This window comes from Erythrolamprus reginae, chromosome 9, assembly GCF_031021105.1.
Source record: "Erythrolamprus reginae isolate rEryReg1 chromosome 9, rEryReg1.hap1, whole genome shotgun sequence".
NCBI lineage: Eukaryota > Metazoa > Chordata > Lepidosauria > Squamata > Dipsadidae > Erythrolamprus > Erythrolamprus reginae.
In genome coordinates, this window is record NC_091958.1 from 37,566,480 (window position 1) to 37,578,740 (window position 12,261).

General features: G+C 43.1%; 1 protein-coding gene across 2 annotated transcripts in view; it reads right to left on the minus strand.

Annotated features, from left to right (window-relative positions):
- LMF1 (lipase maturation factor 1) overlaps positions 1–6,244 on the minus strand; it is a 170,200-nt gene extending 163,956 nt beyond the window's left edge. Inside the window, exon 1 of one of the 2 annotated variants that reach the window (XM_070760837.1) lies at positions 6,071–6,244. The gene's annotated coding sequence lies outside the window, so the exon portion shown is untranslated. The remainder of the gene's footprint in view (positions 1–6,070) is intronic. The other variant, XM_070760836.1, reaches the window with a different exon arrangement.
- Positions 6,245–12,261: the final 6,017 nt, after the last annotated feature.

Genomic DNA, 12,261 nt, shown 5'->3' on the forward strand with positions numbered 1-12,261 from the left:
TTAACATTGGTTGGGGAGGGATCGACTGTGTTTGTAAGTAGAGGATGATCTGAAAATTCCAGGATGCTGCTATTGGCAGGTTTCAGCCTGTCCCCCCTAGCGTGCTTCCTAGCCGAGCTTCCACTGGTCAGGGTAGACAGAGGAAGGAAGGGATCACATTCTCCGTGCTCCATAAAGATTCAATGACGCGAAATGCAACAAGTCTATTCTTCTCTGCTCTTTTTTAAAACATAAAATTGGAGGGGGGGGAGGCGGGCGCAGGGAGCGAAACCCCTTATCTTGCATTTGAAGGTCAAACCACCAGCAGAAAAGAAACCAAGAGTCACAATGCTTGCTGTGAAAACCAAATCGTATTTTAGACACATATATATAGAGAGAAATGTGCGCAATTATGATTGAAACTGATCTAAAGCAGTGTTTCCCAACCTTGGCAACTTGAAGATATCTGGACTTCAACTCCCAGAATTCTGGGAGTTGAAGTCCAAATATCTTCAAGTTGCAAGGTTGGGAAACACTGATCTAAAGAAATAACGTTAGTTCAGGCCACTACCAGAAACATATTTAAAAGACAAAGAAAGAATATAACTTTCTGTCTCCCGAATAAATCCATGCAGGGTTTTCCATGTCTGGGAAAGTTTCCAGTATTATACAACAATTTGTTTAGGATAGGATAGGATAGGATAGGATAGGATAGGATTCTTTATTGGCCAAGTGTGATTAGACACACAAGGAATTTGTCTTGGTGCAGATGCTCTCAGAGTACATAAAAGAAAATATAGATTTGTCAAGAATCATGTGGTACAACACTTAATGATTGTCATAGGGGTCAAGCTTCAGTGTGTGCGTATGTTCGTACACTGCTTCGTTGTGTACGAACAAGCAGAACACACAGAAGCTGGTTTTTAGCACTGCACACACACACACACACGCACATCAAGGAGTGAACCAGAAGCGAAGAAAACCAGAACCCACCCCGTCATATGATTTGCGACCCTCTTAAAAGCAAAAGCAAAGCCAGATTCACTTAACAACTGTGTTACTAACTTAGTAACTGCAGGGATTCACTTAACAACAGTGGCAAGAAAGGTCATGGAATGGGGAAAACTCCCTAAACAAATATTTCCCTTAGCAACAGAAAAAGAAACATAGAAGATTGACAGCAGAAAAAGATCTCCTGGTCCATCTAGTCTGCCCTTATACTATTTCCTGTATTTTATCTTAGGATGGATCTATGTTTATCCCAGATATGTTTAAATTCAGTTACTGTGGATTTAGCAACCACGTCTGCTGGACGTTTGTTCCAAGGATCTACTACTCTTTCAGTGAAATAATATTTTCTCACGTTGCTTCTGATCTTTCCTCCAACTCACCTCAGATTGTGCCCCCTTATTCTTGTGTTCACTTTCCTATTAAAAACACTTCCCTCCTGAATCTTATTTAACCCTTTAACATATTTAAACGTTTCAGTCATGTTCCCCCTTTTCCTTCTGTCCTCCAAACTATACAGATGGAGTTCATGAAGTCTTTCCTTATAAGTTTTATGCTTAAGACCTTCCACCATTCTTGTAGCCCGTCTTTGGACCTGTTCAATTTTGTCAATATCTTTTTGTAGGTGAGGTCTCCAGAACTGAACACAGTATATTCCAAATGGGGTCTCACCAGCGCTCTATACAGCGGGATCACAATCTCCCTCTTCCTGCTGGGCTCACTTGAGATCCTAGGTCAGTGATGGCTAATCTTTTTTGATTCACGTGCCAAAAGAGGGGTGTGGGCGTGTGCTAGCATGTATGCCCGTGCCTATACCCCTTCCCTCTCTCCCCCACACATGCACAACCACCACTACCCATGCTGCCCCCACGCATTCGCGAAGGCCTTTCTGAAGCCTGGTAGGTGAAAAAATTGCCCCAACGGGCAAACCGGAAGTTCATGAAAACATACTTCCAGTTTCCGTTGTGCTGGGTTTTTTTTAACTCCGGAGGGTTCAGGGGAGCTTCCTGAAGCGCTGGAGTGCAAAAAACAGCACAATGGCAAACCGGAAGAGCGTTTTCATGAACTTCCAGTTTGCCCATTGGGGCATTTTTTGCCTCCAGAAGTTTTCAGGGAAGCTTTGAAGCTTCTGGAGGATGAAACGGCCTTTCCCAAGGCTAAAAATCAGCTGGCCACCACGCACATTCACGCTGGAGCTGAAACATGGCAAAGTCTCGTGTGCTCTCTGATATGGCTCCATGCGCCACATGTGGCATGCATGCCATAGGTTCCCCATCACGGTTCTATGTCCAGGATTACCTGTATTTCCTTCAGTGTGGGTGTGTTAACTGCCGCTCCGAGTCTCCGGAGAGGGGCGGCATACAAGTCTAATAAATTATTATTATTATTATTATTAATAATAATAATAATAATAATAATAATAATAATAATAATAATAATAATACCAGAATACCTCCGGGACCATCTTCTGTCGCACGAATGCAAGGAGACGATTAGGTCCCACAGAGTGGGCATTTTCCGGGTCCCGCCAACTAAGCAATGTCGTCTGGCGGAGGCCAGGGAAAGAGCCTTCTCTGTGGCGGCCCCAGCCCTCTGGAACTAACTCCCCCCAGAGATCATAACTGTCCCCACCCTCCTTGCCTTTCGTAAGTTGTTGAAAACTCACTTTTGCCGCCAGGCATGGGGAAATTGACATCTCCCCTAACTACTGCTTTATGTATGGTTTGATTGGGTTGTGTGATTAATTTATTAATAAGGGTTTTTTAATTGTGTTTTTAAATATTGGATTTGTACATTGTTATTATTGTTGTGAGCCGCCCTGAGTTCTCGGAGAGGTGCAGCATATAAATCTAATAAATTATTATTATTATTATTATTATTATTATTATTATTATTATTATTATTATGTCAGTACAACACAGCAAACGAGATCACTATGCTGGATTTCGTATTTCATCAGTCAGGTGCTTCCCAAGCACCTAGGACTGCGTGATGTAGCGGCGAATTATGTTTGCCGATCCCAGTAAAGCGGCCTTTTGCAATTGACAGATGGAGATTTTGTCAATTCCAATGGTTTTCAAATGTCCGCTGAGATCCTTTGGCACTGCGCCCAGCATGCCAAGTACCACTGGGACCACTTTCACTGGCTTATGCCAGAGTCGTTGCAGCTCGATTTTTAGATCTTCGTATTTCACTAATTTCTCTAGCTGCTTCTCCTCAATTCTGCTGTCTCCTGGGATTGCGATGTCAATGATCCATACTTTCTTTTTCTCCAAGATCACAATGTCTGGTGTGTTATGCTTCAGAATTCGGTCACTCTGAAGTCCCACAGTAGTTTTGCTTGCTCATTTTCTACCACTTTTTCAGGCTTATGATCCCACCAGTTCTTTGCCACTGGTAAATGATAGTTCCGGCACAAGTTCCAATGGATCATCTGTGCCACAGCATCATGTCTATGCTTGTAGTCAGCCTGTGCGATCTTTTTGCAGGAGCTGAGTATGTGATCGATTGTTTCATCTGTTTCTTTACAGAGTCTGCACTTTGGATCGTCTGTTGATTTTTCAATTCTGGCTTTGACAGCATTTGTTCTAATGCTGTCAAAGCCAGAATAATAATAATAATAATAATAATAATAATAATAATAATAATAATAATAATAATAATAATAATAATTATTATTATTATTATTATTATTATTATTATTTTTCCTTTCAGGACCATCTGTAGATTCTTACAGAGATGGTCTCTGAATGACAAGCAGACATAGCCTAATGCTTGCAACATGCTCCTGCTTTAAACATTCCTCTAAAAGGCACAGGACACTCATCCAGGCATTAGTGTCCCATCCTCACCACAAGAATCCAGCAAGATTTATTTTATTTTGGAAACATTTATATGTTTGCGTTTGTATCTTTGTATTTAAATAAAGATATTTTTTTTAAAAAAAGAATCTGCCGCTGCCTTCGGAAAGGCCAAAAATCAGCTGGCTAGCATGCTGGAACTGGCATAGGGCAAATTCTTTACATGCCCTCAAATATGGCTCCAGTTACCGCCAGTGGCACGCGTGTCATAGGTTCACCATCACAGGACTAGGGCATGAGTGCAGTTGAGAAATAAAGTTTGGCCAAAGCAGTTTAAAATGCTTCCTAGCTGGAATGGTTACAAAAGCAACTTATTGAGGTCAACAGCCATAGGAATTTCCACACCGAAGCAACACAAAATGGCAAGGGGAGCAGAATGCAACATAATTTTCAGACACAGAATATAATAAACAACTGCAGTTATCAACTTAGCCTGCAGCAGACTGTTTACAAGTTTTCAAGGCTGAAAACAAACCTTGCCTTTGTTTCTATAAGTATTTTTATATTTGTGGAAAACAGCAACAGTTACCGCTGCCAAGTCTGTAAGCATATTTTAACAAGTGCCACAAACAAGCCTTAATTCTTTATAAAACTTTACCTAATGAAAACGATCCCACTTATAAGCAAGTCAGGTTGTTTTTAATTCAGACCTCAGCTACAAAAAGATATGGATAAAATTGAACAGGTCCAAAGACGAGCTTCAAAAATGGTGGAAGGTCTTAAGCGTAAAACTTACCAGGAAAGACATCATGAACTCAATCTGTATACTGTAGTCTGGAGGACAGAAGGGAATGGGGGGACATGATCAAAACATTTAAATATGTTAAAGGGTTAAATAAGGTTCAGGGGGGGAAGTGTTTTTAATAGGAAAGTGAACCCAAGAACAAGGGGGCACAATCTGAGGTGAGTTGGAGGAAAGATCAGAAGCAATGTGAGGAAATGTTATTTGACTGAAAGAGTAGTAGATGCTTGGAACAAACTTCCAGCAGACATTGCTGGTAAATCCACAGTCACTGAATTTAAACATGCCTGGGATAAACATAGATCCATCGTAAGATAAAATATAGGACATAGTATAAGGGCAGACTAGATGGACCATGAATCCCAGCGACCAGTGAGATCCCACAGAGTTGGCCTTCTCCAGGTCCCGTCAACTAGACCAGTGTTTCACAACCTTGACAACTTGTAGATATTTGAATGCTGGCTGGGGAATTCTGGGAGTTTAAGTCCAGATATCTTCAAGTTGCCAAGATTGGGAAACACTGAACTAGAAAATGTCGGACCTAGGGGAAGAGCCTTCTCTGTGTGGGCCCCGGCCCTCTGGAATCAGCTCCCCCCAGAGATTCATACTGCCCCATGCTCCTTGCCTAAAGACCTATCTGTGCCGCCAGGCTTGGGGCCATTAGACCCATTAGACCCAATTGTGATGTGAATGGAAATGAATGATTTTAAATGTTAGTAGAGTTTTAAAACTTTTCTAGTAAAATTAATTGGATTTTTAGATTTGTACATTTTTAGATTTGTACTGTTTGTTATGTTGTGAGCCGCCCCATACAAATCCTAATAATAATAATAATAATAATAATAATAATAATAATAATAATAATAATAATATTTATTAGATTTGTATGCCGCCCTTCTCTAAAGACTAATAATTACTGGAATAAACATATATCCATCCTAAGATAAAATACAAGAAATAGTATAGAGGCAGACTAGAGGGACCACGAGGTCTTTTTCTGCCGCCAATCTATAATAATAATAATAATAATAATAATAATAATAATAATGAGGAGGAGGAGGAGGAGGAGGAGGAGGAGGAGGAGAGGAGGAGGAGGTCAATCTTCTATGTTTCTATAAATCCTTCTCATCCCCCAGTGCCCACCATCCAGTCAGAACTGAAGAAGCTTCTTGGAGGAGAAGCAAAACGTCTTCCAAGGAAAACAAAAACAAAAAACAAGGATGTCCAGTTGCACCTTTGGGATTCCAGGGATGGAGCAGCCGCAACTTCTTGGAGGCGAGCTTGGCCAATGGGGCTGCACCAGGACTCCCCAAAGGGCTGCAACACAAAACCCCATCACCCCCACCCCACATTGGCCACCAGCTTCAACTTAACGCCAGCCAGACTGAGGCTCAACGGAGGGAATCGAGAAACAGTGGGGGGGGGAGTATTGAGGGAGGGGGCAATTTGGGTGAACCCCCCAACCATGCCGGGCACTTACAGTAAATCAAGGCGGTGGCGCGCAGCAGCACCAGCCGCGTCAGCCAGAAGGACCCGGGCCGCAAGGGAGGCGGCGGAGGGGCGCGCGGCTCCCGGGGGTCGGGGGCATCTCCCGCTGGTCCCCCCGCCCGCAGTCGCCTCCTCAGCTCCCCCGCGCTCGCAGCCATACTCTGACGGGGGGAGGTGGGCCGAGGGGCGCATGCGCGTCGGGGGTGGAGGGGGGAGAGGAGGAAACGTCCACGGAGCGCGCGCTCATTGGCGGAGGCGCGCGCCAGCCGGAGCAGCCGGGGGGGGGGGTGAAAGAAGGAGAGGACGGGGCGCGGGCTCTTCCTTCCTTCCCGCTTTTTTCCCTGCGAGGTCTTTCGGGCTCGGTTCCCACCCGCAAGAGTCCCGTGCCGCTTGCAAGGCCCGCTTTGCGACGGGGTTTGATTGATTGAATATTTATTGATTATTTATTTGTTTGTTCATTCATTCATTCATTTGTGTAAAATAGCGTACTGGTAATATACACTGCTCAAAAAAATAGCCCACCCTTGTATGTATGTATATTATTATATTATACTATACTATAACATATACGTATATATGTTTTTATATATACAGTATATGTAATATAATATAATACAGTATAATAATATACATACATACAAGGGTGGGCTATTTTTTTTTGAGCAGTGTATATTACCAGTACGTTATTTTATTTATATTTATATATATGTTGCGACCCTGCTTGGACCGGGAGTCACTGCTCACAGTCACTCATGCCCTCATCACCTCGAGGCTCCACTACTGTAATGCTCTCTACATGGGGCTACCTTTGAAAAATGTTCGGAAACTTCATATTGTGCAGAATTCAGCTGCCAGAGCAATCATGGGCTTTCCCAAATATGCCCATGTTACACCATCACTCCGCAGTCTGCATTGGTTGCCAATCAATTTCCGGTCACAATTCAAAGTGTTGGTTATGACCTATAAAGCCCTTCATGGCACCGGACCAGATTATCTCAGAGACCGCCTTCTGCTGCACGAATCCCAGTGACCAGTTAGGTCCCACAGAGTGGATCTTCTCCAGGTCCCGTCAATGAAACAATGTCGCTTGGCGGGACCCAGGGGAAGAGCCTTCTCTGTGACGGCCCCGGCCCTCTGGAACCAACTCCCCCCAGAGATTAGAATTGACCCCACCCTCCATACCTTTCGTAAGCTACTTAAAACCCACTTCTGCCGTCAGGCATGGGGGAATTGAGATCCTCTTTCCCCCTAGGCCTTTTCAATTCTATGCATGGTATGTATGTATGTATGTTTGGTTTTTATATTAATGGGTTTTTAATTGTTTTTAGTATTAGATTACTATTGTACACTGTTTTATTGTTGCTGTGAGCTGCCCCGAGTCTCCAGAAAGGGGCAGCATACAAATCCAATAAATAAATAAATAAATAATATAATATAATATAATATAATAATATACATACATACAAGGGTGGGCTATTTTTTTTTGAGCAGTGTATATTACCAGTACGTTATTTTATATATATATAACCAGTATAATATAATATAATAATATAGATACATACAAGGGTGGGCTGGTTTTTTTTGAGCAGTGTATATATAGCCATACCCACTGGGACTTGAACCTGCAACCTTTGCCTTGTAAGGCAGAGAATTATCCTCTAGGCTACAGTATCCAATCCCTTCAGCTCTGTACCAGGGAAGGGTTACATTTTGTGTCAAATCACCCTGGTATATTGAAGGAACATCACAGCTCCTTTTTTGCCTCTCTGCCCTTGTAAGGCAGAGAATTAACCTCTACGCTACAGTATCCAATCCCTTCAGCTCTGTGTGTTTGTGTGTGTGTGTGTGTGTGTGTGTGTGTGTGTGTGTATGTATTTTCTGTTGGATCACCCTGATATATTGAAGGAACGTTGCCTCTAGGCCCAACCCAGGCCATTTCAAGGCAATTAATTTCGCATGTTTTTAACCTCCTTCAATATACCAGGGTGATCCAACAGAAAAAAACATATAGCCCCTCCCTGGTACAAAGCTGAAGGGATCAGATCTGGTGGCCTAGAGCAGTGATTTTCAACCTTTTTTGAGCCGTGGCACATTTTTTACATTTACAAAACCATGGGGCACATTGAGGGGGTGGTGGTAAAAAAATATTGGACAAAAAAATTCTCTCTCTTCCTCCCTTTCTCTCTATTTCTTTCTCCCTCTTTCCCTTCCTCTTTTTTTCTCTCTCTCCATCCCTTTCTTTCTCTCTTCCTTCTTTCCTCTTTTTTGCTCTCTTTCTCTCTCCCTCCCTACCTCCCTCTATGTCTTTCTCTCTCCCACCTTCCCTCCCTCTTTCTCTCTCTCTTGCTTTCTTTCTCTCTCTTGCTCTCTCTCTTCCTTTCTTTCTCTCTTGTTCTCTTTCTCTCTCTCTTTCTCTCTTACTTTCTCTCTCTTGCTTGCTTTCTCTCTTGTTCTTTTTCTCTCTTGCTTGCTTTCTCTTTCTTTCTTTCTTTCTTTCTTTCTTTCTCTCTCTCTTGTTTTCTTTCTCTGAGCTTCGCGGCACACTTGACCATGTCTCGCGGCACACTAGTGTGCCACGGCACACTGGTTGAAAAACACTGGCCTAGAGGTTAATTCTCTGCTTTACAATGCAGAAGCCCCAGGATCAAATCCCAGTAAGGGTATGGCTAGCTGATGAGGCCCGAACAAGGCTGAAATAGCGCTATCCTAGTCTCCCTTAATTTTTTTTTAAAAATCAGCAAAAACATGTGATATATATACATACACACACACATTGCTCAAAAAAACAATAAAGGGAACACTTAACACAATATAACTCCAAGTAAATCAAACATCTGTGAAATCAAAGTGTCCACTTACGAAGTAACACGGATTGACAATCAATTTCACCTGCTGTTGTGCACATTCAACTTTGTACAGAACAAAGTATTGAATGAGAATATTCCATTCATTCAGATCTAGGATGTGTTCTTTGAGTGTTCCCTTTATTTTGTTGAACAGTATGTATTAATACTCATTATTTCCTGATTGCTTATTTGTACCCTATGACAATCTGTAAGTGTTATACCTCATGATTCTTGACAAATGTATCCAAAGACAAATTCTATTCTATTCAATACTACCGGTTCTGTGAGTGTGGTGTTGGGCGTGGCAGGGGAAAGATACTGTAAAATCTCCATTCCCTCTCCACTCCAGGGGGAAGAATATTGCAAAATCCCTATTCCCTCCCCACGCCTGGGGGAAGGTTACCACAGTAATATTAGTGGTCTGCGGGACTTAAAATTATGAATTTGGTGGTCTACAGCAGTGTTTCCCAACCTTGGCAACTTGAAGATATCTGGACTTCAACTTCCAGAATTCCCCAGCTGACAGACTCAAGCTCAACCCTGATAGGACGGAGTGGCTGTGGGTTTTGCCTCCCAAGGACAATTCCATCTGTCCATCCATCAACCTGGGGAGGGGGAATTATTGACCCCCTCGGAGAGGGTCCGCAACTTAATTACGTCCTCCTCGATCCACAGCTCACATTAGAGAAACATCTTTCAGCTGTGGCGAGGGGGGCGTTTGCCCAGGTGCGCCTGATGCACCAGTTGCGACCCTGCTTGGACCGGGAGTCACTGCTCACAGTCACTTATGCCCTCATCACCTCGAGGCTCGACTACTGTAACGCTCTCTACATGGGGCTACCTTTGAAGAGTGTTCGGAAACTTCAAATCGTGCAGAATGCAGCTGCGAAAGCAATCAAGGGCTTTCCCAAATATGCCCATGTTACACCAACACTCCGCAGTCTGCATTGGTTGCCAATCAGTTTCCAGTCACAATTCAAAGTGTTGGTCATTACCTTTAAAGCCCTTCATGGCACCAGACCAGGGTATCTACGAGATCGCTTTCTGCTGCACGAATCCCAGCAACCGGTTAGATCCCACAGAGTTGGTCTCCTCCGGGTCCCATGTCGTTTGGCGGGACCCAGGGGAAGAGCCTTCTCTGTGGCGGCTCCAACCCTCTGGAATCAGCTCCCTCCAGAGATTAGAACTGCCCCCACCCTCCTTGCCTTTCGTAAACTCCTTAAAACCCACCTCTGCTGTCAAGCGTGGGGGAACTGAAATATCTCCCCCTGCCTATGTAGTTTTTTGTGTATGATGACTATATGTATGTTTTTATATATTGGGGTTTCTTGTTTTTTAGACTTTTTAAATGTATTATTGTTATTTTAGATTCCACCTATTAGATTTGTTATTATATATTGTTTTTATCATTGCTGTAAGCCGCCCCGAGTCTACGGAGAGAGGTGGCATACAAATCTAATAAATAATAATAACAACAACAATAATAATAATAATAATAATAATAATAATAATAATAATAATAATAATAATAATAATTTGCTGGCTGGGGAATTCTGGGAGTTGAAGTCCAAATATCTTCAAGTTGCCAAGGTTGGGAAACACTGGTCTACGGGATTTAAAAGTATGACCTTGGTGATCCCTGAGTCCAATTCTGTTCTATTCATCCTATTACAGTATATCGGTCTGTCCATCAATTTCACCTGCTGATATACACATTCAACTTTGTACAGAACAAAGTATTCAATGAGAATATTTCATTCATTTGGATCTAGGATGTGTTCTTTGAGTGTTCCCTTTGTTTGTTTGTTTTTGAGCAGTGTACATAGATGTAACAATGTTTATATACATGATATTAGTATTAATAAGAGAGAAACATTAGGACAGGGACGGGAGGCACTCTGGTGCATTTATGCATGCCCCTTATTGACCTCTTAGGAATCGAGAGGGGTCAACAGTGGACAGTCTACCCTCTTTGGTGGTTTGGTGACCATACTACAGAGTCAGGTAGTGAGCTCCGGGTATTTTCTACAGTTCGAGTTTGGAACGGTTTACTTTGAGTTTGTATCTGTTGTGTGCCCGTGCGTTGTTGTGGTTCAAGCTGAAGTAGTTGTTGACAGGAAGGACGTTGAAGCAGATGATTTTATGGGCTAGGCTTAAGTTGTGTTTAAGGTTATGTAGTTCTAAGCTTTCTAAGCCTAGACCAGGGATGGCAAACCTCTTTTTCCTTAGGTGCCGAAAGGGCATGGGCGAGCGCTCTCATGCATGCGTGATTGCCCACCCCCATAATTTAATGCCTGGGGAAGGGGAAGACAGCTTCCCCAATCCCCTGGAGGCCCTTTGGAGGCCAGAAATGGCCAGTTCCCCAACTTCCGGTGGGCCCAGTAGGCTCGTATTTCGCCCTCCCCAGGCTCCAAAGGCTTTCCTGGAGCCGGGGGGAGGGTAAAAATGCCCCCCCAGGTTCTCTGGAAGCCAAAAACAACCTCCCAGAGCACCTGTGCTAACCAAAAATCAGCTGGCCGACATACACATGCATATTTTGTGCAAGCTTCAAACTGAAAGTAAATTGACTTTTTAAAAAAATGCCATCTTCCTTATTTGCCTTAAGTCAATAGTGTAAAAAGTCAGGAAGTGGCACACATGAGGAGTGACCTGACCAAATTCTGCCAAACATCCAACCCACGAATGTCCTCTTTTCTGTGGAAGGCAAGGGGCTTTTTTCCAGCTTCAGCAGAAAAATCTCAAGGAAATAATTTTAAAGGTTTTGGGTGGCAGGGTTTGTTGGGGGTTTTCTTTAGAAAAATCTCCAAATTTCTCAAAGTTTGGTTTGATGCTGAAACTGATGATCTAAAACAGTGATGGCAAAACTTTTTGGGGGGGTTCGTGTGCCAAAGGAGCGAGGGTGCGGTGGGTCACAGGCATACACAGTATAATGGGCAGCCAATTTTTTTATTGCCACACTGTGGGTGTGGCTTATTTTGTGGGTTTGGCTTAATGATCATGTGACTGGGTCGGAGTGGTTGGCCGGCCATTTGATAAGATGGCAGTGGCTTGAACGATCATCATTGTTGAAGTGAACTGTTAAATCCTAGACTTACAACCTTACCAGGGTCGCTTGCTGGGGTGACAATTTGCTTCGTGTTTTCCACGCTCTTAACCAAGGACTATTCTCTACACCCCCATTATCTGAAGAAGTATTACTATCCATACTAACATCTGCTGGGTTTTCTATTAAGTTCCCATCGCCACTATCCTCCTCCACATCTCTTAAATCAGGGTAACTGACAGCTTCTACGTCGTCTTCCTCTTCCTCTTCTGACATTTCCAAAGGCTGACGGGG